Raw genomic sequence first — 26,439 nt, 5'->3', positions numbered from 1 at the left:
GTGGGGCTCCATCGTGATGATGGGCTGAAACCGAGGCTCTGCTCAGGGCCCCAGAGTCATCGCACTGCCCCCCCAGCCCTCAGGACCCCTGGACCCCACATCACAGGTGGGAAAACTGGTGGGTGTCGAGAGCGATCAGCCCAAGGTCGTGCAAGGTTGGTGGGCTGCGGACCCTGAAGGGGGGAGCTGGTTCCTGGGAAGCACTGACGAAACCCTAAAACTGGGAGATGCTAGATTCTACTCCCCGCAAGTTAACGCCCCTGGGTTTGAGAACTAGGACGCTGAGAGCCGGGTGCCCCGCGCTGGTCCATGGGGCCCAGCTTCCTTCTCCATGGCTGCCAGCCGGCGGGCAAAGAGGAGGCCGGCGGGGGAGGCGAACCCTCCCGTCCAGCAGGGTCTGACCCCTGACCTCGGTCCTGGTGGTAACGGCCCAGGGTCCTTGCAGACAAGTCGGGACACTGACTCGCTCCTCAGCGCAGGAGGCGTGTTTCCTCCAGTTACAGTTTGCCTTTAAATTACTTAGTTTTTTTTTTTTTAAATAGAAGTTTCATTTTTTTGTAGTGAAATCTAGGGTGTTCTGATGGCTGGATGTCACCAAAGCTTTAAGTTTGGGGATTATTGGCCTCTGCTTCCTGGCAGTGGTCTAAACTCGCCCCTCCCCTCCCCTCCCCTCCTTTTTCATTGTTACCCGAGGAGCTTACCGGAGCCTTGAAATGTACACGTGCATTCGCCGCCCAGTAGCGGACGATGAGCCGTGTTCTCTAACTGCCTTGCTGGGGCATTCTTGTTACTCATGGGACCGCCCAGACCCGTGGCGCGAGGCTCAGGGCGGCACCGTCTGGCCTGCCGGTCACTTTTGCAGGCTCTGTGCGCTGACCAGGCCCTTTGGAGAGAAATGGCCACTGGTCCCTGTCCTTCCCAGGGTCCTGCCAGGTGGGCAGCTCGTATCCCAGGTACAGGGGAGGCTCCATCAGGACCCCTCCCCTGGGTGGCTGCCCCTGTCCTCCGTGGCTTGGGGCAGAGCGCCACCACCCTGGAGCCCTGGTCCAGCAGCTGGCAGGAGCTGGACACCCAGCTTTTGTGCATCTTTTGCTGGTTGGCTGGCTGGTTTTTCTCTCACCAAAGAATTGTGCCTGTAAAGAAACTGGTCTCGTTGCAGCCCCTCCGCTGAGCGCGTGGCTCTGTGGCTGCAGGAAACCAGCGTGTGAGCAAGCCAGGGGCCGAGGCTGCACTCAGGGCAAGTGCGTGTGCTCCCAGGGCGTCCTTGGCCAGGACCCTTGTCCCTGCCCCCTCCTGCTGCAGCCCTGCCTCTCCCGAAACCCTGAGGTGCGTGGACGTTCCCCAGACAGCCAGCCACCCCATCTAATTTTGCTGGGGCTGTAGCTCAATTTGAGCCAAACCCTCGGCAAGGGGTTCATCCTCTCCCCATAAACCGCCGGCCCTGGCACACAGCAGCACCGCGGAGACTGGGGTGCCATTCACACGCCAGGCTGCTTAGATGAAAACATCTAATCAGAGAAACATTGGGGGCTTAGACGACATGGACCAAACAATTCCAAAACAATTTATCTTGGAAATTAATTCCGAGGAAAAGTTTACCCAGGGGGCTGGAGCTTAAAGTTTTGTTTTCAATTTATTTAAACCCCAAAGCCTAGTTTCCCACCAGCACCGGCGTCAGCATGGCTCCAGGCAGACCCTCCATCTCCGGCCGCCCCTCCCCGCACGTCCCACGCCCTGGTGGCCCCCAAGTCCCCTGTTCTTCCCTGAAGCCCCTGCCACCAACTCCTCGGCGTGTGGAACCCTCAGGCCTCTCTCCCTCCTGCGTCTCCAAGCGTGTCTGGGGTTGTGCTGAGTCTCCCCTGCTCAGAGCCGGTGCCCGGTCCCCACCCCTTCTGAACACTGAGCCCTAGTAAGCCGGTGCCCAGATCCTTGGAAGGGCTCTCGGCATGTACTGTGACCTGCCCGCCTTCACTTCTTCTCAAGCCGGCCCAGGGGCCGCATCCCCAGGGGCAGTTCAGGACAGTGGAGAGGCTGATTTTGCAGCCAGCCTGTGGCTGAAGAGCTGTGTGGCCTTGGGCAAGTCACTGGCCCTCTCTGTGCTTCATATATGTTAATTGTGAAATGGAGGTGATGGGAACAGTCTGCTCATGAGCTGGGAGAGGACGCGATGCTTAGTATTTAGCGCAGACTGCTTGGAACAGGGGAGATACGGGCGGGAAACCGCAGCTGCGGGTGTGCAGTCAGATGCTGGAGGGGCTTGCGCCCAGGCTTGGGGCCAGGGCGAGGTGAGAGGGCGGGAGACGGGCCGGCCTGGAGCCCAGACAGCTCCGCCTGCTCACTGGGGGCGGGGGTCCTGGGGGGCGCCGTCCTCAGACGGTGAGGAGACCCTGCAGAGGGACCCCTGCTCCCGCAGGCCCCGCGGTGAATCACGAAGAGGAACTTTGAGCTCGGCCTGTGAGCTCTGAGCACTTGAGAACTGAGTTTCTCAGTAAACAGGGAAATGAAGAAAGTTTCAAACTGCTAGAGAGTCAAGTAGATTCTCAGAGGGTAGTAAGTGGAGCCATCTGGGAAATGCAAAGAGCACCTGACCCCAAGGCCACTGCCACCTGCCTTCACCCTCGCGTGTTGACCCCCTTCCGTGGTGCCTGGGCCCAGAGTGCCCGCCCGCCGTGCAGACCCCTCCGCAGGCGAGGCCCCTGGCTGGGGGACCCCTGCTGCCTCGCCAGGGTGGCGGTGCCGGGAAGGGAAGGCTGGGATCCTGTAGGGACTCAGCTCCGGCTGGAGTCGTGGGGCCTGAAACGTGGGGGGGGCGCTTCCCACCTGGACGTGGTGGCTCTGGGTGTCCGGGGGGCTTGCTGAAGCTCCCCCGGTGTGGCTCATCGCAGACAGGGCCCTTGAAGGATGGGGCCCCGAGCGAGGACGTGGGTGTGGGCGTGTCCTCCGGGACGGTGGACGCAGGCTCTGGGCCCCTGCAGCCTCTGCTCTGGAGAGAGCGGGCTTCTGCACAGACGGCTGCTTCTCCCAGGCCCCCCTGCATCTGCAAGTGGACGGAGTGTCCTGCGTGATGTGCAGGGTGCCCGCCAGGCTCAGCCACCTTCCTGCTGGCTCTCGGGGTCGTGGGGGCCTGGGGCAGCCTGACCCCCGCTCCGGCTCTCCCCATGCACGTGCAGGCGGCTCACAGGAGGGAACCCACCTTGGTCCTGGGGAGGCCGACGGGGAGCTATGTGGACACCAAACTCCCCAGCATCGAAGTCCGTCGGGGCGGGCGGGGGTGCGCGCAAGCTACAGATTTTGATGAAGTCCAGCTTTCCTGTTTTTTCCTTTTGTTGCCTGTGCTTTTGGTGTCACATCCAAGAAATCACAGCAAGTCCACTGTCAGGAACCTCCCCTGTGTTTTCTTCTAAGAGTTCCATGGTTTTAGCTCTGGCAGGTAGGTCTTTGGTCCGTTTGAGTTAACTTTGGTATCTGGGGTCAAGTAAGGGAGCTTTGGAGGGAAACAATTGGGGGAAAGCAGCAACTTCCCCCAGGAAGGAGGCCGTGGGCACAGGGCCGGGCAGCCGTGTGTGCGCCCCCACGCCGCTCCGACTCCCGGGGACGCCGGGCTTCCCTCAGGGCCAGGCTGTCCTCACGGCCCAAGAGCTGACCGGGAGGCGCCTGGAGGCTCTGAGGGACCTCTGGCCACTCGTGGAGTCCGGGGGTCCCGCCAGTTCCTCGTGGGACCCGGGCCCGGCATCCTTACATAAAAGTTTTAACGCCGTGGGAGGGACACCGCAACGACTTGGACGGCTCAGCGCAGCACGCTTCCTCCCAGAGCGACTGTCTGGGCCGCTCAGAGGTGCGGCCCCTTCCCCGCGGGCTCCGCCTCTCCTGTGCTCAGGCCGCAGCACAGGCTCTGCAGGTCCCAGCTCCACCCTTGTGAGCCACTCCCTCTCCCCGTCTCCCCAAAGGCCCTCACGCGGCTGTCTGCACACACTTGAGGCTCAGAGGGTGTTTGGTGAAAGGAGTGTGCCGGGGAAGGACGAAAGAGCCAGGGCCAGAGGGAGACCCCCCAGGACCCCACCAGGGCCAGAGGGAGACCCCCCAGGACCCCACCAGGGCCAGAGGGAGACCCCCCGGGACCCCACCAGGGCCAGAGGGAGACCCCCCAGGACCCCACCAGGGCCAGAGGGAGACCCCCCGGGACCCCACCAGGGCCAGAGGGAGACCCCCTCGGGTCCCCACCAGGGCCAGAGGGAGACCCCCCAGGACCCCACCAGGGCCAGAGGGAGACCCCCCAGGACCCCACCAGGGCCAGAGGGAGACCCCCTCGGGTCCCCACCAGGGCCAGAGGGAGACCCCCCCGGGACCCCACCAGGGCCAGAGGGAGACCCCTCCTAGGATCCCACCAGGGCCAGAGGGAGACCCCCCTAGGATCCCACCAGGGCCAGAGGGAGACCCCCACGGGACCCCACCAGGGCCAGAGGGAGACCCCCCCTGGGACCCCACCAGGGCCAGAGGGAGACCCCCCCTAGGATCCCACCAGGGCCAGAGGGAGACCCCCCCTAGGATCCCACCAGGGCCAGAGGGAGACCCCACCGGGACCCCACCAGGGCCAGAAGGAGACCCCACCGGGACCCCACCAGGGCCAGAGGGAGACTCCCCCTAGGATCCCACCAGGGCCAGAGGGAGACCCCCCTAGGATCCCACCAGGGCCAGAGGGAGACCCCCCCTAGGATCCCACCAGGGCCAGAGGGAGACCCCCCCTAGGATCCCACCAGGGCCAGAGGGAGACCCCACCGGGACCCCACCAGGGCCAGAAAGAGACCCCACCGGGATCCCACCAGGGCCAGAGGGAGACCCCCCCTAGGATCCCACCAGGGCCAGAGGGAGACCCCACCGGGACCCCACCAGGGCCAGAAGGAGACCCCACCGGGACCCCACCAGGGCCAGAGGGAGACCCCCCCTAGGATCCCACCAGGGCCAGAGGGAGATCCCCCAGGACCCCACCAGGGACAGAGGGAGACCCCCCCTAGGATCCCACCAGGGCCAGAGGGAGACCCCACCGGGACCCCACCAGGGTCAGATGGAGACCCCCCCAGGGCCAGAGAGAGACCCCCCCAGGCCCAGAGAGAGACCCCCCCCAGGCCCAGAGAGAGAGGCCCCCCCACTGCCCCACTGGCAGCATCTCCGGCTGCGGCAGGGTCACCCTGGAGGGCCTGGGCTTCCACGAGCTATGGTCTGGGCCGGTGGCGGGTGGCTTAGCAGGACGGGGATGGCACAGCTGAAAAAGCAGAGCCAGGGTGGTTTCCTCCTTGGGGACGGGGGCCCCGGAGGCCCACCTCCGCGCCACAAGCCCCCCGGGACGGCTGGGTGAGCCCACGTGTGACCCTGGAGGCAGCTCTCAGCTGAAGCCAAGTCCTGCTGAACGCAAGTGCTTATTCAGATAGTTTCCCCTAAAAATTATTCCAACTAATTCCATGCCTTTGGTGCAAGAACTTCTTGTTCCTGGCGGCCCCCTGGCCCTTCTGTTGCAGCGGACGGCTCTGGCTCTGGGGGGCCCCGGTTCCCGTGGGGGAGCCCCGCCCCGCCCCGCCCCGCCCGCCGCGCCCTGCAGGTGGCGCTGTGGCCCCACGTCCACCTTTGATGCAACCACTTCCAGGACCCGCTGCTGACTCAGGGATTTGGGAGCCTAAGTTAAAACGGAGCAAATACGGGAACCAGGGCGTCTCTGCCTTTCCAGTGTGACTGTGTCTGACCCATTCCCCGGTTAACGCCCGGATTTGCCGTGTCTCCTCCTACGGTCCTTCGACTGCATCTCAGAGGGGGCCTTCCCGGGGCTCTGCCCAGAGAGAGGGGGCCTTGGCCCAGGCTCTGCCCGCCTGGTCCCGGGGAACTGCCGGCCTGGTCTAGGACCGGGAGCTGCTCGGGGAGGAGCGGACGGGAGTGCCGGAAGCCCTGCAGCCCTGCCCCTGGTGCAGGTGAGTCGGGCGGGTCCACGGGGTGCATCGCCTGGAGGCCGCCTGCTCTAGCTGGGCCCTCCCTGCCCTTGGCCCCTGCCTGCTCCCGGCGGCGGGGAGGGAGCCGGCCCTCCTTTCTCCCTCCCCACCCCCACTTTCGTCCTGGACACTGGGCACACTGGGCACACTGGGCATGAGCCTCTTGCTGGGACAGAGCTTCAGTTTTCAGGCCGTGCTCTGGGGTGTGTGCACACTGGTTTGTTTCCGGGACGGGACGCGGGCTTGGACCCCGACAAATGACACACTTGGTTTAAGTTCTAGGGACACCTTGTTACAAGGACATTGGGCACCAGGGGCAAAGGGACACTTTAGACTTCCCCAGAGCCACGCCCTGGGTGCCCTCTTTCCTGGAAGTGAGGTTGGAGGCAGCGAGGGGGCCTCGAAGGCCTTTGTCGTGGGGTGTGCGCTGCTTCTGAACGTTCAGACCAAGACTGAGTTCGGATCTTCAGGGAAACGGAGGAAGGGACTATGTGCTCTCTCCCCGCGGGACGCACCCCAGATCGTTCCCTTGTTGGGGGAGGGCAGTGGCCTCAGGGCTCTGGGCAGCGAGGCCGGGAGGCCACGGAGCTGCCAGGTCCCGCCCAGTTCGGGGCCTCCCAAGGGCTCTGCCGGGCGTGGGGAGGGGGCCCACCTCACCTGCCGCCTCCCCGGGGGCTGGGGGCTCTGGGAGGAAGTGGGGCTCAGGCCTCGCCCGGGAGCAGCGACCGCTGACGCAGGAGGGCTCGCGTTGCCCACACCTGTGACTGGCTGTGACCCCCCGTCCTGTTCCCGGCTTCGCACGGGGTCTCCCGCTCTTTCTCTGCCTTCTCTGCTTTCGACTGAGCCTTTCACACGCTGTCACTCTCTCTCCTCTCTCAGCACATCAACCGCGCTTTTATGTTTTCTCGAACTTCTTTAGTGGCTGCCCGCGTTGGCAACACCCGTCTCCCAGGGGTGCGGGTGCGCGCGGCACGGCGCTGTGCCGCCTGGCGGGAGTGCAGACGCCTTGCCACGTCCCAGCTCCTCCCCTGTCCCTTGTGACCCGGTCGCTGAAGCCCTCACCCCGAGGCTGCAGGCCCCACACTGCTGCCGCTGCGGTTTTGAACAAACGCCTGCGTGCTGGATCAGCCAAGGAGAAGCAAAAGAGAAGGTTGTATTTTACTTATTAAGAAGAACACTTTGCGGGGAGGCCGTTAGGTTTGCTCATTCTTGTTTTTTATTGAGGTGTGGTTGCTTTACAATGCTGGCTTCAGGTGTGCAGCAAAGCAGCTCAGTCGTGCACACACACACGTATGCATTTTCAGTTCTTCCCCATTACTGTTACAGGGAATTATGTTTTCTTTTCTGCTGTTTTTTGGTGGGGAGGTAATTAGGTTTATTTATTTATTAAACAGAGGTGCTGGGGATTGAACCCAGGACCGTGTGCTCGCTAAGCACGTGCTCCGCCCCTGAGCTGTAGCCCCCCCCCCCCCCGGTGCCCCAGGAAGGTTTCCTTTTACTTCCCTTGTTCTCTAGTGTTTCCTCATCGAAACTAAGGTCTGGGACTCGCCGCCGTTCAGTCGGGCTCCCGCGGCTGCCCAGGACTGGTGGGAAGGTGTGGGGAGGGGCACTTGGCCACCCGACAATGCTGAGGTCCGGGTCCCCGGCGAGCCCGTGCCCTGAGCTGCGACCCTCACGCGCGCCGCTCTGGTTCTCCCCCTGAGCTGGGAGCGGGCTGGAGCGGGTGCCTCGCCTCCCCAGGTCAGCCAGGCCTTGATAAGCCCGCAGCAGGTCAGCCGCTGGGGGCGCTCCCCCCGGGACCGGACAGGCTTGCTGAGAGCAGACTGACCCCCGCTCCCTCCTGTGGGAATCGCAGGGCTCTCCCTCCCGCTGCGCTGTGAGGGCCGGCGGGCGGGGTCCCGGAGGCAGTAAAACTGGTGGAAGTGGGGTCCCAGGCCTGGGCGCCCCGAGTCTGCAGCTCTCAGGCTCGTCCACGCAGAGCCTCCTGCGAGTCGCCGCAGCCAGGCCCCCGCCCTGACCCCCGGCCCAGGCCCAGCAATCGGGGTTCTGCACGCCTGCCGCCCGTCTCTCCGGCCGAGGGAAGCGGTCGCCCCGTGACCTCATGGCCCTGACTTTCGGGTGGTTCCGCTTTCCCTCCTCGTCCTCGCGCGCCAGCTGGGAAGCCAGGGGCTGGGAGGGCTTCTGAGCAAGGGGGCAGCGTGGTGAGACTCAGGGAGGCTGCGCGCCCCACGCCCAGGGGGCTGGCTGACCCCGACCCCGGAGCGCCCGTCTGCCCACCGGGGAGAGAAGGGGGCTGGTTCACGGCGGGACCGTGAGCGCGATGAGGGTTGTCCTGGCGCAGGGAGGAGTCAGGTCTGCAGCAGCATTGCCCTGAGGGCGGAAAGGCCCAGAACAGACTTTAATAAAGGCCTGGGAGGGAGCGAGGTCCCGAAGTCGCAAAGGAAGCGACTGTCAGATCTGCCGCGGGGCAGCCGGGTGCTTCCCGGGGCCCCGAGGTGCCCGGTGTCTCCTGTCCCACCCCAGCCTCGGGGGCTCTGCTCCGAGCCAGGACAACCCCGCGGGCTGTGGGCTCTGGGGTCTCCCTGAGGAGCCTCTCAGGAAGGGGGCAGCGCCAGGGACCGGCACGGTGACGGGGTGCTGGGAGTGGGGAGGAGGCCGCTGCCTGGGGAGGGGCGGGCACGGCTTCCCCCGTCGCCCACCCACTCGGGGGTGGGGGCGAGCAAGCCCGGCCCAGGCTGAGGGGCCTGCACGGACTTCCGCCCAGCGTCCACGGCGCCACGGCGCTGGTGTCACCGAGGACGGGGGGATGGCAGGCACAGGTGGGGCATCCTGGTGACCGAGGCGGGTTTTAAGAGGAGGGAGGCGGCTTGCCTGGGCCACCTGGTTTGAGACACCTGACTGGGTCACTGCCAGCAGCCCGGAGCGGAGGTCAGGTGCGGAGATGCCGGTGCAGGGCTGCAGGAATCGCTCTGAGGGACACGGGCACCAGGGGCTCACTGGGCGCCCGTTCTGCTGGGCGGAGCCTGGTTTCCCCTGCTGCCCCGCACCCCTTCTTGGAGCAGGTGCCCACTTCTATGACAGATGTGCCCTCCCCCGGCCACCAGGAGGCAGGTGGACTGACCCAGGGGCGGGACTGCGTCTCGCCAGGCAGGGCCCCTCTGTGCTGTCCTCAGCTGGGGCCGCCAGCCCAGAGGGTCCCCAGGGGTCTGGGGTTTGCGGCTTCGAGGGTGTCCACCGGGTCCCAGGCCCTCCCAGCCCTGCTCACCGCCCCCGGCCACTTGGGCAGGTGCCTCTGAGAACTGCCTGGTGCTGCCCCCTCTCCTTCTGGGTTAAGTTTATAACTGAAGCCACAGCATGAGCGACGGCTTCCAGGTGCAGGCCAGGATGCTGCCCGCCGGGCGGGGCTCTGACCAGGACGCACAGACTAGCTTCCACGAAGCCCCCCAGACACCCGTTGCCACCATGTCACCCTCTCGCCCCCGGGTTTTCCTAGAACATGGAGGCCTCACAACCTTTCCGATCTGTCAGACACGAGTTGAAATGCAATTGCTTATTTATGAACGAAATTAAAGGAGACGTATTAATAAATTATGTGAATCCATTTTTCTAAAAATATGGTGGCAGAATTAGTTGACAGATTAGAAATGCTGTGGTTTTTATATTGCGATTACTTGTTCTTTTAAAGCAGAAAGCATCTTCAACAGCTCAGAAAAGGTCTAATTAACCTCTTTGTTTACATGAGGAGGTTGCCTGGAAAGTGGAGGGGTGGTTCCCCCCCAGAATTAACAGGGACGGTGGGAAAGCTCTCGAGGAGACATTTATCACGGGGGAAGTGTCGGCTTCATGGCACGCTGGCGCTGTAAGCTGAGTCTGAAGCAGGTTCAGTGTTGGGTGTCTACACTGGGCGGCTGGGGCTGGGACTCAGACCTGCTCCCGGGATGAATTCACTTGTTGGGAGAAACCCGACAAACCCCCCCAAGACGCCTCAGCTCGGGGACCTGTGCTGGCTCCTGGGGGTCTTCTGGGCGCTGAGGACGGTCGGCGAGGACGGGAGAAGCTGTCCTCCTGTGGACGCACCGCCGAGAAGCCCGACGCCTGGGGGGCACCGCGCCGTCCTGGGGGAGGCAGGGCGCCCTTCCCCGCGCTCCGGCCCAGCGAGTCCACGCCGGCCCCGTGCTGGTCTGCTCCCGTCCTGAGCCCGTCTGTCCGTCGTGGTTGCCCTCACCTGCCACCCTGTCCTCAGGTGGAGGACGCGTTGCTGCGACGGGGCTGGACCCCTCGCCTTGGTCAGCCCAGGCGTCGGCTGGTCAGTACTGGCCGTGGGACGTGGGCTAGACCTGCCCCCACTGCCCAGCCTTTCTTCCCTGCCCCCCGGAGCAAACCGTCTTCCTCCTGCTCTCACGTCCTAAACCCATCGCCACCTGCCACGGGCAGAACCGTGCCCCCAGTTTCAGACGGCGAAGCCCCAGCTCCTCAGACGTGACTGCGTTTGGACAGGGGTCTTGAAAGAGGTGATCAGGATGAGATGAGGTCACTGGGTGGGTCCTGGCCCAACAAGACGGGGGTCCTCAGGAGATGTGGAGATGAGGACGGACGCCCAGACCGAGGGACAGACACGGGGGGAGGAGCGAGGCCGCGGGAGGAGCCGGCCGGGCGACACTGGGTCCCTGTCTCGTCCTCTGGGATGTGGGAGCACAAGGTACGTGTCCGTGGACGGCCCCGCCCTCCACAGCCCTGCCTGTCAGAGCCTCTGGCCGGGGGCGCCGTGGGGACAGGGCCCCGGAACACGACGGTGCTGCAGAAGCCCGGCCTCCCCTCCCTGTCGCTCCCTCCGTCTACCTTGGGGGTCATCATCCCTCCCCCTGCCCCCCCCACCCCGGGGGGCACAACCTCTTCTGCTCAGAAGGAGCTGGAAAGAGAGCTTTCCACACGGACTGGTCTGCCGGGCTGGACGCTCTCTGATGCCCAGCCTGGGAGCTCTGGCCAGGCCGGTGCCCGAGCAGACGGGTGCTGCCCTGGGGCGGACGTGACCGCTGGTCACTCTGGCTGGCACGCCCCTCCCCCACCGATGGCTCCAAGTGGTCCTCACGCTGTGTCTGTGGCTCCAGCAGGTAACACACCTGGAGTGGGCAGGTCCTTCTCGGTCGGGGCTGTGTGGCCAGTGCCGGCGGGCATCACCGGGTGCAGGTGGGCCCAGCCTGGGCTCGGTGGCACAAGGACTTTTGTTTCTATACTTCCCAGCAGCCCTCAGCCCCGCCGACTCTGAGTCACGTCAGGACCTGCGGGATGGGGTAGCCAGCTGACCCGCCGTGAACCAGACCCCGCGTGCCGCTCCCTGCGGCTCTGAGCCTGAAACGCTGCCTCTGCGTCCTTCTGGCCCAGGCTCGAGCCTCTCAGGCAGTGTCTGTGACCCCTGAGTCCCCTCCCCAGCCCCCTGGGGCTCCCGGGGTCCTGAAACTGAAAAGGTCTACAGAGGGTTGTTGGTTTTGGGCCGTGGGCAGAGAAAGATGGCCCGGCCTCCTGACGAGAGAAGGGGGCTCAGACCCCTGTGAGGGCAGGTGACATGGCAGCTGACACTTGTCTCTCGTTGGGGATGCTGGGGCTGGAGCACCGGGCGGAGGGCGGCGTTGGACGCTGCTGCTGGCACTGGCCTGGCTCTCAGGTCAGTGTGGTGGGTCAGTGTGGTGGGTCCCGGGAAAGGCCGGCGTTGGACAGCCCCCAAGGCCTGGAGGAACAAGAACGCCCACCGCCTCCGGGGCCCCGGCCGTCCCTGGGTGTCACGGACCCGAAGCTGGGGAGAAGCGGGGCTCAGCCCCAAAGGCAAGGGCGCCCATTAGATTTCTTGGGACTTCAATGATTTGAACTCCAACTTGCAAGGAATTTAATGTTTAAACTTTAATTTCTCTTTAAAACTTTCATAAGGGGAGAGGGCTCATGTTCAGCTCAGGGACATCTCTGTGCTGCCGTTCTGTCACTGGGGCGTCTCAGGCATGTGTGTCGGCGGTTTCTCTGTGGTCCCTGCAGCCCCCGACGTGGTGTTGGGCACACGGCGTCAGTGCGGCTCCCACGGGAGTCGAGGGGCCTCAGGCAGGTGCACAGAGCTCCAGGCAAGGCCGCCCGCGCTCGGGCTGTGTCCTTGTCCAAGGAGATGGTGTCTGCACACACGGGGGTCCCGCAGGGAGGAGGCGTGGTGTGGGGACGGGCTCCGCTTCCCTGCAGCACCTGGCGGGGGAGGGGTGGAGGGTGATGCACAGGCTGTCCAGACACACCTGGAATGTCCTGATTGCATCTCAAACCGCGGCGTTGGCACCAAAAGGAGCTTGGGTGGAGGACGGTGGTTCTGTTACAGCAGAATACCATGGGCCGGGCGGCTGAGCGGCAGCAGCGTTGATCTCGTGCAGTTCTGGGGGCTGGAAGTCGAGGTCCAGTCGCCTGCAGACTCCGTGTCGGGTGAAGGTCTGCGCCTGCGCCGTCTTCCTGCTGCGTCCACACAGCAGATGGGGCGGGAGTTCCCTCTGGGTCTCTCGTACAGTTGGGGCACGGATCCCATCACGAGGGCTCCGCCCTCAGGACCCCATCACCCCGTGCCCCACCTCCCGACAGCACCGCCTTGGGGACAAGGGCGTCATTGTGGAATCTGGGGACACTGACATCTGGACCACAGCACAGCCAGCACCCTTTTCTCTCTCTTCATTTCTCGGGTGAGGCATGTGAATCCGGGAGAGGAATTCCTCCATCCCCGGCCCCGCCTCAGATTCGGGGCCCCCATCTCTGCCAGAGTCGCCTTTGCTGAGGGGAGGGGAGCAAAGGCCACGCATTTGCTCAAATTCAGGCATGAGATCTCAGGAGGGAGGTGTCCCGTCTGCTTTCTCGAGCTCCGGGCAGAGATGTGCGTGTGATGAGGTGTTAGCAGACTTCGGATGTTTGAAAGTAACGCACCTCAGCTTTGGCTTATCCCTCATTTTAAAACATGCCTTTATTGTAAGACTGAATGTGCTCATCACTGAGGGCTGGGGAGACGCTGAAAAACACAAAGAAGGGAGTTAGAAATAGACCGTCCACCCTGCGTTGCCCAGAGGCAGCTCCTGTCCATTTTTGGGATGTATCTCTTACCACGGTTGGGTCTTCGTAAGAGTGTTGTGTGGGGACGCGGGAGTCACGCCCCACGCCTAGACTCCTGTCCTTAACACGGAGTAAGTGATTCCTAAGTAAAAGCTTTTGTTTCATTTTCCTCAGTGATAAACTGGAGCCGGACCTGCGTGTGTGGATTGCGTGTTCCCTTATTGTCTTCTCTTTCCGAATTAAGTTACTGACGCCCTGAACACAGGAGGGTTTGTCTCCCGTTGTTCTCCAGTGAAGGCAAGCACGGCGCGGCCAGACAAGGTGTGTGTCCACGGGGCTGCAGGCTTCCCTCTGGGAGAAGGAGGTGGTGGCGGGTGAGCCCCTGGGAAGACGAGACGGTCTGCGTGGGGCTGAGAACGACGAAAGAGCTGGATTAGTTAGTACGTGAGGGTCCACACTCTGTGCCGGGCGTCAGGGCCGTCCCGCCAGCGCGTCTGCTCCGAGCCCCTCCCGGCCCCTTCCTTTGGGTGGGTTTTCTCCTCACCCGTCCCAGAGACTCACAGAGCCCAGGACTCCCCAAGGGGCTGCCCTTGGGGCCGTGTGGGTGTGTGTCTGTGTGTCTGCTCACAGCCAGCCATGCTGCCCCCGATCTCAGGCTGGATGGACCCTCGCCGCCCGATGGGGTAGCAGACACGTGGCCCCACCTCCTGGGCCTGAGTCCCTCTGAGGGACTGCGATCACCAGTGCGTTCAGATTGGCTGACTTAAAAAAGAATGAAAAAGGGAACACTGCTGAGGTGAGGCCGGAGCTGCAGGTCAGGACCCCTGCCGAGGGGGCCCCTACACCCCAGCTCCAGCCCCTGGAGGCCGGCCCACAGGCACGGTGGGCAGCGTCTGGGCAGAGGCTGTCCTGTCCGTGACCGTGAGGCCTGAGGGGCGGCCCTGTGAGGCGTAGGGGCCAGGGGACCCTGCTTCTCGACCTGAGCAGCAGAGCTGTGGATACTCTGAGCCCCGGCTTGGGGAGGGGTGAGCCCCTGGCCCTTGCCCCTACAGAGGCTGTGTCCATGGAGGTGACATGCCTAGAGGGTGGGCCCGAGTCACAGCCCTGCAGGGAGGGGGCAGGGCGGTGGGCGGGGCTGTGTGTGGCTGCGGGACTGGCTGCGGGCCCTTCTGGAAGCGTCTGGGCTGAGCTGGGGGTTGGGCCAGCCTGGGGTGGCTGGGGCATGAATGAGCTGTCCAGGGCTCCCAGGCCCAGGAACGCCAGGCCCTTTCGTTTTCACAAAAGGCGCCGATGGAGAACCGGACAGTGGCTGATCTCGACTTGGAGGGCCGTGTGGTCCCTGTCTTAGTTCTCTGCTGCTGCAGCCCCGAGGCAGCAAACGGGGTGTCACTGAGTTCCAGGAAATTTACTCCCCAAACGGCAGCACCTGGGGTTGGCCCGGACATAGTTTGCTCCCTGCTGTGCATCAGCCTGCGTGGGTCAGGCCGTGCTGCGTAATGAGCCGTCTGGGTCCCAGTGCAGCCCTGGCAGGTCTCCATCCACCCGAGAGCCCAGTGGGAGGGGGGGCCGGAGGGGCAGCAGGGCGCCTGCAGTTAAGTGCCCGTGGTCCTGAGGTGGGAAGGTTCATGGTCCTGTGGGACCCCAGGAGTGTGTGGGTGGGTGAGAGTGAGGCCCCCTTGGGAACAGGCAGTGAGGGACCCAGGAATGATGTCGCCCTTTCTAATGTCAGCCCCGTCAGCTCAGGGAGGGAGCATCTGCGGAGGAGAGCTGTGCAGCAATCGGGGTGCGGGTGACGCAGTAGGGCCTCGGGAGTGGACCAGCGCTTTCTGGGGTCAAAGGGCAGGTCCATTACAACACCCAACCCTTGGTGACCGTTTCTGTGGAAGTCTCCCCAGGGGAGTGAGTCCGTCACCAGCGGAGAGCACCGGGACCAGCCCGGAGACGCCAGGGACACCCAGCAGCCCTCGGGACGTGCTGGCGTCGCCAGCCTGCGTCTGTGTTGGCTCAGCGTCCGGAAGACCTAGGTGGCCCCCAGCATGTTTGTACAACGCGCATCTAACTGTGCTGAGAACAGCTCCTGCTGACAGGTGTTTGTGTGATCTGTTCATTTACACCTGTCCTCTCTCGCAAAGAGCATTGTGACTCCACCGCTCGGGAGCCAGAGGTCACGGGGACAGTGCCCCTTGTCGGGCGCCGCGATCAACGTGGCGGCAGTGGAAACCTCACCAGGAGCAAAGTGGATGGTGTCTGGGGAGTGGCGCTGGTCACACGTGCCATGTGCGGGGGCCTGCAGGTGGAGTCTCCCCACCGGCGCTCGCGGCCCCGGCTACCCTCTGTGCGCCCCTCCCCTTAGCAGCCTGGCGTTCAAAGTCGCTGTGATGGAACGGCTGCTGTGGCCAATGAGCACAGTTTGATCAGTTATGCACGTTGGTCCCCTGAGCACACCCCTCCGTGGTGTGCGCGTGGACGGCCGATGTGGGGAAGGGGACACGTGGTCACAGACCTCACAGCGGCTTGCAGGTCCTGGGGAGCAGGTGGTGGGTGGCCGCCGGGCAGATGCTTTCTGTTTCGGGTGGACCCTGCACTCAGTCCCTTGTGCACCGTCTCTGGGACGCAGCACCCTGGTCCAGGCCTGGCTCCCTCCTGCCCAGCCTCTCTGAGGCTCATCCCATGCTTGGTGGGCTCTCCAGGACCTCCTGCAAGCCCTGACCCTCTCAGCCCCCATGGGGAGCCCCTGGGACACCCCTCCTCCTGTGACTCGCAGCCCCAGCCCGACCCCTGACCTCCCCAAACAGTCCCTGAGCTTCTGGGTCCAGGGAGACTCGGACCTGCGCCTGCGGGAAGACGCTGCTCTGTGCGGGGCACCCAGCCCTCCTGCCTGTTCCCTGCTCTGTTCCCTGCTCTGTTCCCTGGGTGCGCCGGCAGCAGACACCAAGGGGCATCCGCGTGTGAGCACCGGGCCCCCGCAGCTCTCTGCATCCTGGGTCCCGAGATGCTCTGCCTCGTGGAGGAAGGGGGCTCCGCTCGTGGCGCTGGGGCTGCAGGGCGAGGCCCTTCTGCCACGTGAGCTGAAATCAGGATTCCAGAGCAGCGCATGGGAGCCGCTGTGACCCGCCCAGCATGGCGCCCGTTGTTGGTTCCTGCATGGTGGAGACACAGAGTGTCGGAGGCTCCCGTGGGGGCTGGAACCCCTGGGCTGCGTCAGGTGGGTCCGGCTCCTCCCGTGTAGCTGCGCCAGCTCCCGACCGACAGATGTGGTGCCGAGACGGCGCAGAGAGCACCTGGCACAGGCTGCAGCACCAGCTCCCGCGACGACTGCTCGGGAAGAAGGAGCTGTGCCCGCGGTGCCGGCGGCGGGCAGCGGGGTTCATGGTGGTAGCGGGAGAGCTGCCGGTGCGGAGGAATCGGAGGGTCCTCGCCCCTCATCACCAGGTGTGCGCGCGAGTGGAAGGGCTGGTGACAATGAAAGGGGGTCTGCTCTGCTCAGCCGAGCAAATCCTGCCGGTTCCCTGCGGCCTCGCCCCGACCCTCCTCCAGCGGCTCTGTTCCCTCTGCTCCGAGCCCACCTCCAGTGGCCCCAGAGCGTCCTTCAGGGAAGGCTCCACCGTCACCCTGCCCCGAAGGTGGATGTTGGTCCTCGTGGGCTGACGCTGTGTGGCCGGGACAGGTCCTGCGCCGCGAAGACTGCACTGAAGGTCTGTACGTCTTAAACCCCGATGCGCACCCAGGGTCTCTTCCCAAAGCCCGGAGCGCTTCCACCCCACCCCCGACACGGGGTGGCGCCTCTCCACACCCTGCGGGCGGGCGCCGAGGCCGGGCCAGCGTCCTCATGTGCCGTCTCTGTGGCCCGGTGAGCCTGCGTGTCTGTGGTGCCGTCGCTGCTTACCTGGCCTTTCCAGCTCAGTCTCGCTCGAAAACCGGGGCTGTCTGTCCCTTTTATCGTCGGTTTCCGTCCTGGGGCCCCTGGGCCCCTTCTGTCCGGAGTGTCCCGCACGCTTTCTGTTTGGCTTTTGACGTGACGCTGTCTTTCCGCTGGTCACTAAAGAACTCCTGGAACGTGTCTCTGTTTCCTTGGTGGGGTTTGATTTGCCTTCTGTGTCTGAGAAGCGTGTGTAAATATCCTCTTAAATCTGGGTCGGCGCTGCTAGCGCGCGGCTTTCCGACCTGAAACCATCTGTGGTTTATTTTGGTGTGGAGCACAGCTCTGCCAGTGCTCCCGGGCGCAGGGCAGGGCACGGCTGTCCCCTTGCTTGTGCACTTACCCCCACGCCGTCCCCTCTCGCCTGAGAGCCGCTCGGTCACCGTGGCCTGCAGGTCCCTCACGGGTGGCTCAGGCCGCTGGCCTCCCTCCGGCTCCGCCCTCCTCCTGGTCTGGCTGCCATGTCCCCGCCTGCATCTCTGCAGGTGGCCCTGATGTCCTCCAGCCCCGTGTCCCTGCGCCGCCAGAGGCAGCCTCTGAGTGGTCTGGGCCAGAACACCGCCCCCGTCACGTGGCTGAGGTTCACAAACCCGCTTCTCGCTCTAATGGGACACGTCTCTGACCCCTGGTTCTCCTTCCTGTCCAGCTGCAGGGGCGCCCACCCCAGGCTGCGTGCCCCCCCAGGGCAGGGAGACCCGCTCAGCCCAGGGAGCAGTGCGGCCCTCCTGGGACTCCGCTGGGTTTTGAGGGCAGGGTCGGCCAGCATGGCCTGTGGGAGAGGGCCTTTCACAGGCCCGGGGTCGAGGGGAGCGGGTCCCGGCTCAGGTGGCTCGGCCTGTCCACGGCGGCCGAGGCAGGAGTCACTCAGGGCCCCGCTCTGGAAGGTGCGTTGCGCTTCTAATTTGCAGCACGGAAGTTTCTGCACAGTTTGGGGTTTTCTCTCTGGCGCCCTAAGGCTCGGCAGAAAGAAAACTCCACTAGGAAAGAAACGTTGGCCCTAAAATCGCGGTGGTGCTGCGGGAAGTGCGGGAGGCGGGAGAGGCCCACCCGAGCAGGAGGGAGGGAGGGATGGCAGGTGCTGCCTGGGGAGGCTGCCGCGCCTGCAGGACACTCTTCACGGGGCGGAGATGCTCCTCTTGCATCACGTGTGCCGAGCAGTGTGTGCCAGTTGGGTTATTTCAAGGATTATCTAGTGGACGATTTCATCGCCTGGTGGGTTAATTCCAAGGTTTATTTTGTCAAAAGCATTTGCTCGTTTGAAGGTCTTTTCTTTCCCCACGCGGTCAGGTCCAGCGCCAGGACGGCTGACTGTTCACCAGAGGGACGCGTCCCCCTTCCTCGCGAAGGCCCATCCAAACAGCTGTGAGTGCACTCAGAACCCTACCTGAAGTAAAATAATAGCAACTCCACCTTCGATCTGGGCCCTGATTGAAAACCCGTCCACAGAAGCCCCTGCCAAGCGCCGAGGCCACGTTGGGGCCGGATGTTCCCGCCGTCAGCAGCGCTGTGGGGCCGGCGTCACGTGTCCACGGCGTCTGGGAGCCCGGTGGGCCCGGGGTCACCCGGGTCACACCTCCAGCAGCTGCAGAAATAGCCATCCACGGCAAGTCTGCCAGGATCGCAGCCTGTGGGCAGCAACGTCCTTCCCTGCCGCCTGGAGCCATGCCAGCGCTTAGGTGTTTGTGACAATCTACCCTCCCGTCAGAGCCCGAGCGGCAGCGTGGTCACAAAGGAACCTCCTTGGTCCATTTTGCACAGGGTCTGGTGGGGACCGCGGCCGGCACCCCCGTCAGTAGAGACCGAAGCCACAAGCACATGGCTTGACGGGCAGTCGTGGGAAATGAAGGCTTCTTTGCATCTGTTGGGTTGGAAACCTGTCCCATGTTTTTCAGACAAAATGAAATGGAGAGACATATGGGCCCCATGAGTGCGTGCCTCCCGTCTGGGAGGTCGTGGGGCTTTAGAAGAGGCAGGCTTTGGAGGAGACGCGTTGGCTGTGGTAAATCAGGCAGCCAGTAGCTGGCGGTGAAACCAGGGGTTCGCTCAGAGCCAGTCTCCTGGGTTCCTTGTGGCCCCGGGGGTGTCACAGCTTCCCAGGGCCCCTCACTGTCCAGCGCATGGTGTGTTCTGTCTGTCCTTGGCCCTGGCAGAACCAGCCTGAGCCATGGCCCCAGCTCGTGGTGTGACGCACTGCCCGGAGCTTCCCCAGGGAGTGGCCCTGGTCTCTGTGTGGAAAGTGCTCATCTGGCCGGAGCTCGGCGATGGGCTGTTCCCGTGAGCGACGCTCACCCCAGCGAGCAGCGGGCCCTGGACGGTGGCTGACCGGTGCCGGGGCCGGTCCCCTCGGCAGCCGAGGCTTGGCTGCATCGCCACCTGCTCTCTTTGTAGACACTGGTGAGGCTCAGGGCCTGGGGGCTGGCCGGGAGCCCTCACTGTCCCCTCCCCTGGCAGGGCGACCTCAGCCTGGGCTGTGCCCCTCGCTGGGCTGATGCTGCGTGGCCTCACGCTCTGGGCGTGGGGGGCCTTTTGCGTGGGTGTGGGGTGCGCGCTGGTAGAGGTCCCTGCACGTTGGAGAGACTGGCAGGGTCAGGGCAGGCCCCTGAGGCTCCCCTCAGTGAAGCTGCCCCTCGGACACCAGGAGGGCGCGGAAGCCGGGCGCAGGGCCTGACCCGGGGGTGCTCAGCGGCATGTCCAGCACCCTGTCCTGCCTGATGCAGCCACAGGGACCCAGCTGAGGGGAGAGGGGTGAGCTCTGCAAAGTGGGAGGGACGAGACGGGTGGGCCGGGTGGGGCTTCGCCTCCCAGGGTCGCGGCTGAACCACGTCCCCTAAATTCATCCAGCGAGGTCCAAACCCCAGGACGCGAATGTGGCCCTGCATGTAAATAAGGTCACGGCTGAGGTAATGAGCTAAGATGAGGTGGTACTGAAATAGGGTGGGACCCAACTCAGTACGGCCAGTGTCCGTATCAACATGGGAGCTGGGCCCAGACGTGCAGGGAGACGCCGCCGGGCGGTGAGGCGGGGACGGGCGATGCTTCTGCAGGCCGGGACACCGGAGGTGACAGCCAGCCATGGATCTGGACAGAGGCCTCAGGAAGAACCAGCCGACGCTGTGACCTCGGACGTCCAGCCCCCAGGACAGGGGGGAATGAGTCTCCAGGATTCGTATCCTGACAGACACCCCAGCCCAGAGGCTCCAGCAGGTCTCGGTCCTCCTGGGGCCCCCTGAGATCAGCACCAGGGGCTCAGAGCGGGTTGGGGGCTCCACGGAGCCCCACGTCCCCTCACCGGGGCTCCCTCCCCACTTCACTCGGGAGGTACCCCACCCCCGCCCCCCGATGAGCAGACAACAGTCCCTGGCAGACACACCTGGGGTGTGGGCCCCAACCCTCGTCTTCTTACAACACCCAGCTCCATCCTCTTTCCATCCTGTGTTTCCTGCATGTCAAGCACGTCACAGGGAAAGTCGCGACCCCTGGCTCCTCCGTGCGGAAGCCGCACGCGCAGGTGACTCAGCGTCTCGCCCGGGAGGGGTGGCGACGGTCGCCCGCACCTCTGGGCCGTCCGTGTGCGCGTTGCCGCGTGTTGCCGGATGAGATAAACGGGCTGGGCCCTGGCGGTCGGCACGTGGTTCCGGTCTGCCGGGTGGAAGTGGATCTTGGCACCTCCCGGCTGGTCCGCTTCGTGGGCCCTGAGAGGTGAGTGAGGAGCGGACGCCGGGCCCCGGGAGCAGGTCCTGGGCCCCCGGGGGTCCTCCTCCTGCAGCCCCCGAGGATCTCATTTATTTGAACGCAGCCGTGTGATACAGTATTTAAATGGTGCAGCGTTCTTCACATTTTATTTATTCCCCTTGGAGGTTATGATAAATAACTCGGATTTCATGAAATATATATCTTAAATGTCTTTACCCACCAGAAAGTCAATTCCCTAGCATGTTAATTAGACTGGAGAGAGGAAATTTGAGGCACAAGGAGTATTTATAACGTGCCTTATCAATCGTTGGCTGCCTCCAAGAAAACAATCACGTCAGACAAATGATAGCATTTTGCTCTTACAACCGTCCCTACGTTTGCTCAAGACTCTCAGTGCCTCTCGTTTGGTGTCCAGTCCGTCAGTTTTCCTGGACAGACCGGTTGCTCTCTTTCCTGCTGAGCGGCTTTGCTGCTTTCAAGGCCGGGAAGCTGAGGGCGGGCCGCCAGGAGGGCCGCTGACATCCGTGTCGCCTCGCGGTCGGGACGAAGCCCAGGTGGCGGTCTCAGCAAGGGCCCGGGGCGGGCGGCGTGGGCTTCGGTGGGAAGGACGGGCCTGTGGTCCGGCAGCTGCAGGAGAACTTGGGGTCTTGGGCGTCCCTCCCGCCTGTCTGGGGGGGGGGGCGAGCGGCCTGTTTCCAGGCTTGTTGGGAGCTTCCCACTGTCCTGATGGGCCCTGTGCACCCCATCTGCACCCTAGTCCTGGGCATCCGTGCTGCTCCCACTAGCCAGCAGCCCTCTCCCTGCCGGGACCCCTCGCCCACCTGCCCGTCACCCTCGGTCTCGGTGGGGACGTGGGCTCCCCCGGACCCCCGCCAGGCAAGCACGTCTCACTCAGGGCAACCCCCCCATCACGCGTGGAGCTCGCTGACCGTCCTCCTCCGCTCAGCACACAGGCGGAGCTGTGCTCTGCTCACCCGATGGGACACGGGTGTGTGCTGGGGACCCCTGCCGGGCCCTTTCTCCCCGTGGACCCCTCCCTGTGCAGCCTGGAGCTCACAGGCTGAGTGGCAGCCCCGTGAGTAGCCAGCCTGGGAAATTCTTCCCTAAACCCACCTCCGGCGACGCCAGACAGCTCCACTCGCGACAGAGCAAATGGAGGCTCCCAGGTTGTAGATGGAGAATGGCATCCCCGAGCCGCCCCACCTCAGAGCGCAGGTGTGGGGAGAGCTGGTAACAGGGCTGGGACCGCACTCCGCAGGGGCCGGGCGGGCAGGCGGGGCGGCGAGCCTGGGGCGGCGGGCGTGTGGGCAGCAGCTCGGCCGGGCCTCCGGGGTCCTGGCCCGGATAGCATTGATTCTGCTCATCTGTCCCCCTGGGGTGTGCGGGCCCCTCCCCGGGCACTCTGGCTGCTCCCTGCCCTGCTCTGCCAGCCGAGGGCGGGTCACCTGCATCGTCACCTGGGCCCACCTGCCGAAGCCCTGCCCCCACCTGGTGTCGCCTGGGCTGCCCACCTGAGGGCTGGCCACCTGAGGGCTGGCTTGCTGCCCCCCACTCTGCCACGTTCCTGCTGGGTTGTTCCAAACTGGGGGTGAAGCAGGGGGTGGATGAGGTCCCCACCGGCCCCGGCCCCCTGCAGAGCGGACGCCCAGATTCTCCTTCTCTGAGGTGGTGCTGCTCATCAGCCGGGGCGCCGACCCGCACCGCAGCCCGGCCCGGAGCGCGGCGCCTCCCGCCGGCGTGGACGTGCGGGCGTGACTGTGATGTTTCCGGATGATTACATGCTAATCACTGAGTGAGTGTGGAGTGATAACACGGTTCTCCGTGCGCTCGGTAATGGAAGCCCAGCACCTCGGGGTCTGGGCGGCCCGTGCCCTGCCTCGCGCAGAGGGGCCCCGGGCGCGGGGGCCGCACGCCCTCACTCCCCTGCTCCGACGGCCCCCGGCTCGGGGTCCCCTTCCTTGGCTGTGCTGAGTCTGTCGGGGCCGAGACGGGAAACCTCCCTCTGAAAGACGTGTGGCCCGTGGCCAGCAGCTCCCAGGCCAGCAGGGCCTTGGCCACTTGCGTTCCCTGCAGGTCGTCTGAGCAGTGGCTCTGGGGCCGGGCCCAGGGGGGGTGCCGGGCTAGGGCGCCAGGCCGGGGCGCCGGGAGGGGGCTTTCTGCCGCTGCTCGGTGCTCGTGGAGAGCTCGCAGCTCTTAGGGTCATCGCGGCAACACGTGCGCGGTGTTGGGCTGATCGCCTGCTTCTTTGCTTCCGTCCGCGCCCTTCTCCCTCAGTCTTCCTGTCCGCTGGAGCTGCCTGCTTCCTGTGTTGTCTGAACTCTCAGACAGTTCTGATACCTTCCTATTTGTTCTAGTCAACTAAACCCTACTTGTGTTCAAGACAGCACCACGAGCCGCGCTTTGAGAGACTCCCCGGCCGCAGACAGTCCGCAGAGCTGGACAGCACGGGCGTAGAGGCACGCCTCCGAGCATCCACGGCGAGCCCTAGACCGAGGCAGACACGTGTTTCTGGGGGCCGCTGAACGGGCGCCCTGAAGGGGACGAGGGGCAGACCCCCCCACTGCCTAAAACCAGAGTCCGGCTGGAGCACCTCCAGGTCCCGGGAGCCTGCGCTGTGGGCGACGGCCCCTCGTCTGGGGCACCTGCTTCTGTGTCTGCACCCCTGGGGCAGCAGAGGCAGGGAGCCCGGACAGACGTCTGTGGGTTCCGTCACCTAGGCCGTGAGCATCTGCGGTGTCGGGGACCCCAGACCTCGAGCGACCCAGACACCCCAGAACCCCGGCCGAGGGGAGAGCAGGGCCGTGAGGAGGAAGGAGCTCCCCGGCCACGCAGGGCGACGCTGCAGCGCACACTCCAGCTTGCACCAGGGAGAGAGGTGCTCAGAGAGAGGCCGGGATGCCAGACGCCAGGGGCGAATCCACTCCCCAAACCCAGCCGTAGTAGAGCTGCCGGGAGGGGAGTTTAAAATAACTGTCTTCTGTCCTTGGTAGAAACGAGCAGGAACCGATTAGGCGTCCTGAAAATAAACCCGCCGTCCTCGAAATAAGCAATCCAGCTGATGAGCTGCTCCTGGACGGTGACCTGGTTGCGGGGCCACGTCGTCCGCTCCGGGGACTCAGCGCAGCCTGTGATGGCTGGCGTGACGGTCGGGTGGCCAGGGCGGGGTGAAGCTGGGGACCACAGCTTAGGAGTCAGGTGACGGGCTGTGGAAGCCGTGCTTGGAGACGGACGCTCTGTTTGCTGGGCAGCCAGACGTTCTGGTCTCCACGGGGTGGGGTGAGGAGGGTCGTGTTCCCCGCTCGCCACCTTCGCTGAGCCAGAGCTGGTGGGTAACACGTGCCAGCGTCAGGTGCACAACCTGAAGACCTGGCTCACGCTCGTGGTGGGAAACGGCCACCACGACGGGGCGAGTTAGCACCTCCGTCATCCCACGTAATTGCGATTTTTGTGTGTGTGGTGAGGACATTCAAGAGACACTTTTAGCAACTTTCAAGGACATAATGCAGGAGGGGGTGGGCACGGCAGGGGATGGAGGCGCCCAGAGACCATGGGGCAGCCCCTGGGGTGCCTGCCCGTGGGACTGGGGCAGCGTCCTCCTCAGCGCGGGGTCACGGCCGTGCTGCCGTGCCCCACAGGGCAGCCCTCACGTAGATGGTTTTAACTAGGAGGTGAGCAGTTAAAGCCCAGGGAAGTTCCCGTCTCTTCTCCTCCTACCGTGTGGCCTGGGGCCTCGAGCAAGCCGAGTCCAGCTGCTGACAGCAGAGGAATCGCAGGCCTGGTCCCTGAGAAGCAGACGGCAGGCCCTTCCCGGGTCGGCGGGTGTCCTGGGGCATCACCGGAGGACACACTCCCAGCATCTGCCGCATGCACGCTGAAGCCCCTGGGTGCCCGCGCCCGGGGGTGAGGGGCTCGGCCCCTCTTTGTCCTGGTGCTGGCGAGTCCTGGCGCAGTTTTCCCTTCTACAGTTCTGGGGTGATCTGAGGGGCCCTACTGAGACTCTGCCTGAGGCTTCTTTTCCACAAATGGTCTCTTTGTCCTTGTGGCCCTGGCTGTGGTCGCGGCCACAGGTGTCCTCAGGCTCTCTGCCCAGGTAGTGACCACCTGGGGCCTTCAGGGGAGCGTGGGGGACGCCCAGGCGGTGGGCGGGGGCAGGAGTGCAGCCCGGACCCCGTTCATGGCCTGGAGAGCCCGGTCCGTCCCCGAAGCGCCAGGCCGCACAGCCTCACGATCCCTGCCCGGACACCCGCCCAATGTCCTCTGTGTCACACTCAGCGATCACTCTGCCGGCTCTGCTGTGGCGGTGAGAGCGGTTTCTACACACGGCGCCCTGGCACTAATTACAGCACAGACTGCGCGGGGATTTGGCGGCCTGCACGGTGGCAATCCAGATTAAGCAATTAACCTTGATGTCACTGTAATTATTAAGATACTTTAACAAAATGGACTAATTTCCCCACAGGATGTTAAACCAAAATCAACTTCCACTCTCTTTAAGATGCCAAAATAGGAAATGTTAATGGAAAATTACGTTCGGGTGTTTAATAAATCTCCCAGGCTGGTGGCTCCCTGTGAATCCCGGGCTGTGGGTGCCTTTGGACGCGTGGGCATCCTAGAACTGGTGGTCAGCGTGCCCGGGACTCGCCGGGCATGGCAGCTTCCCTGGGGCCGAAGGGTGCGTTTCCGGGGCCACGTCCGGATCTGCTGACCCCCAGCTCCCGGCACCCCGTCCAGGCTAGAGTGCGGAGGGGGAGCTGTCCGCGGTCCTGGAGTTCTCGGCCGGAACCTCCATCCTGCAGGCTCTGCTGGGGCGTACGGGCCACGCAGGGGTCCGTCTGTACAGTTGTTATTTTACAAAATATCTTTCACATTTTGTGTGTCCCCCTCACATCTGAAAAAGGCAGGAGGTCAGAACAACCTGCTGGCTTTCCTCGTGTTCCGAAACCAAGAGCACACTTTCTAAAGTCACCTTTTTGACATGATTGCCCCATTAGGCACTGGAGTGCCCTCCCGGCTGCTGCGACAGCCCCATCTGGGCACTGCCTCCCACCTCTCGGAAGCTTCCTACCTGGCAGCCAGCCGCCTCCTTGCTCCCTTTGGCTTCCCTGAGTCGAAGACTTTCTCCTGCTCACTCACTGCAGCCCCGTTTCTCCCTCTGGTCTCAGAACCATTCGTTGGCAGATTCCCAGCAGTCGGCCCACGTCCCTCTTCCTCAACTCATACAGGGGAGATGGGGTGTCCCAGGATACATGGGGTGTCCTGGGAGAAGGGGTGTCCCAGGACACATGGGTGTCCTGGGGGAGATGGGGTGCCCCCAGGGGATCTGCGTGCTCTTCGTGGGTTCTCAGACTCCCAGAGCCCCTCCTCTGAGGCTGGGCTGCACAGCAGATGGACAGGCCCTGGGAGGACTGGGTGAGCCAAGGCAGTCGTCTCCAGGCCGGGCTTTCTGGGTGGACGGTCTGAGTGCACTTGTGAGAGCCGTGGGTCAGGGTGGAAGCCGGGTTCTTGGGGGCTGTGGACCTCCCTCCTCCGCTCTGGAGTCACAGTCCTCCAGACCCAGGCTCGTGGCTCCCCTCGGCGACACTGTCCTGGCACTGGCCTCCCGGAACACGACCCCTGGGTAAATGCAATCCCGGGTAAACTCAGGCAGGTGTGTCCGGTTGTGAGCAACTATTCGTACCTTTATCCACTATTAATTCATCCTTGAAGTTGCTACCAATTAAAAAACTGTGAAATAAAAAGACAGATTTTCATTCATTTTAATAGAAAAATAGAATGCATTTCATTTCACTC

General features: G+C 64.0%; 1 long non-coding RNA gene across 6 annotated transcripts; it reads left to right on the top strand.

Annotated features, from left to right (window-relative positions):
• The first annotated feature begins 5,620 nt into the window (after positions 1 to 5,620).
• On the top strand, positions 5,621 to 25,222 carry LOC123617486 (uncharacterized). Of its 6 annotated transcripts, none has more exons than XR_012511023.1 (6): positions 5,621 to 5,957; positions 6,895 to 7,125; positions 13,212 to 13,358; positions 13,693 to 18,318; positions 18,403 to 22,441; positions 23,030 to 25,222. It is a non-coding gene; the product is annotated as an uncharacterized LOC123617486 (long non-coding RNA). The 6 variants fall into 6 exon arrangements; XR_012511024.1 differs by lacking the exon at positions 5,621 to 5,957 and having other exon boundaries at positions 5,980 to 7,125; positions 18,403 to 20,655; positions 21,065 to 22,441; XR_012511025.1 differs by lacking the exon at positions 5,621 to 5,957 and having other exon boundaries at positions 5,981 to 7,125; positions 13,693 to 16,732; positions 18,244 to 18,318.
• Positions 25,223 to 26,439: the final 1,217 nt, after the last annotated feature.

This window comes from Camelus bactrianus, chromosome 12 (genome assembly GCF_048773025.1).
Source record: "Camelus bactrianus isolate YW-2024 breed Bactrian camel chromosome 12, ASM4877302v1, whole genome shotgun sequence".
NCBI classification, from domain to species: Eukaryota; Metazoa; Chordata; class Mammalia; order Artiodactyla; family Camelidae; genus Camelus; species Camelus bactrianus.
Note: the sequence above shows the minus strand (reverse complement) of the source record. Positions and strands in the feature narration are given on the sequence as shown.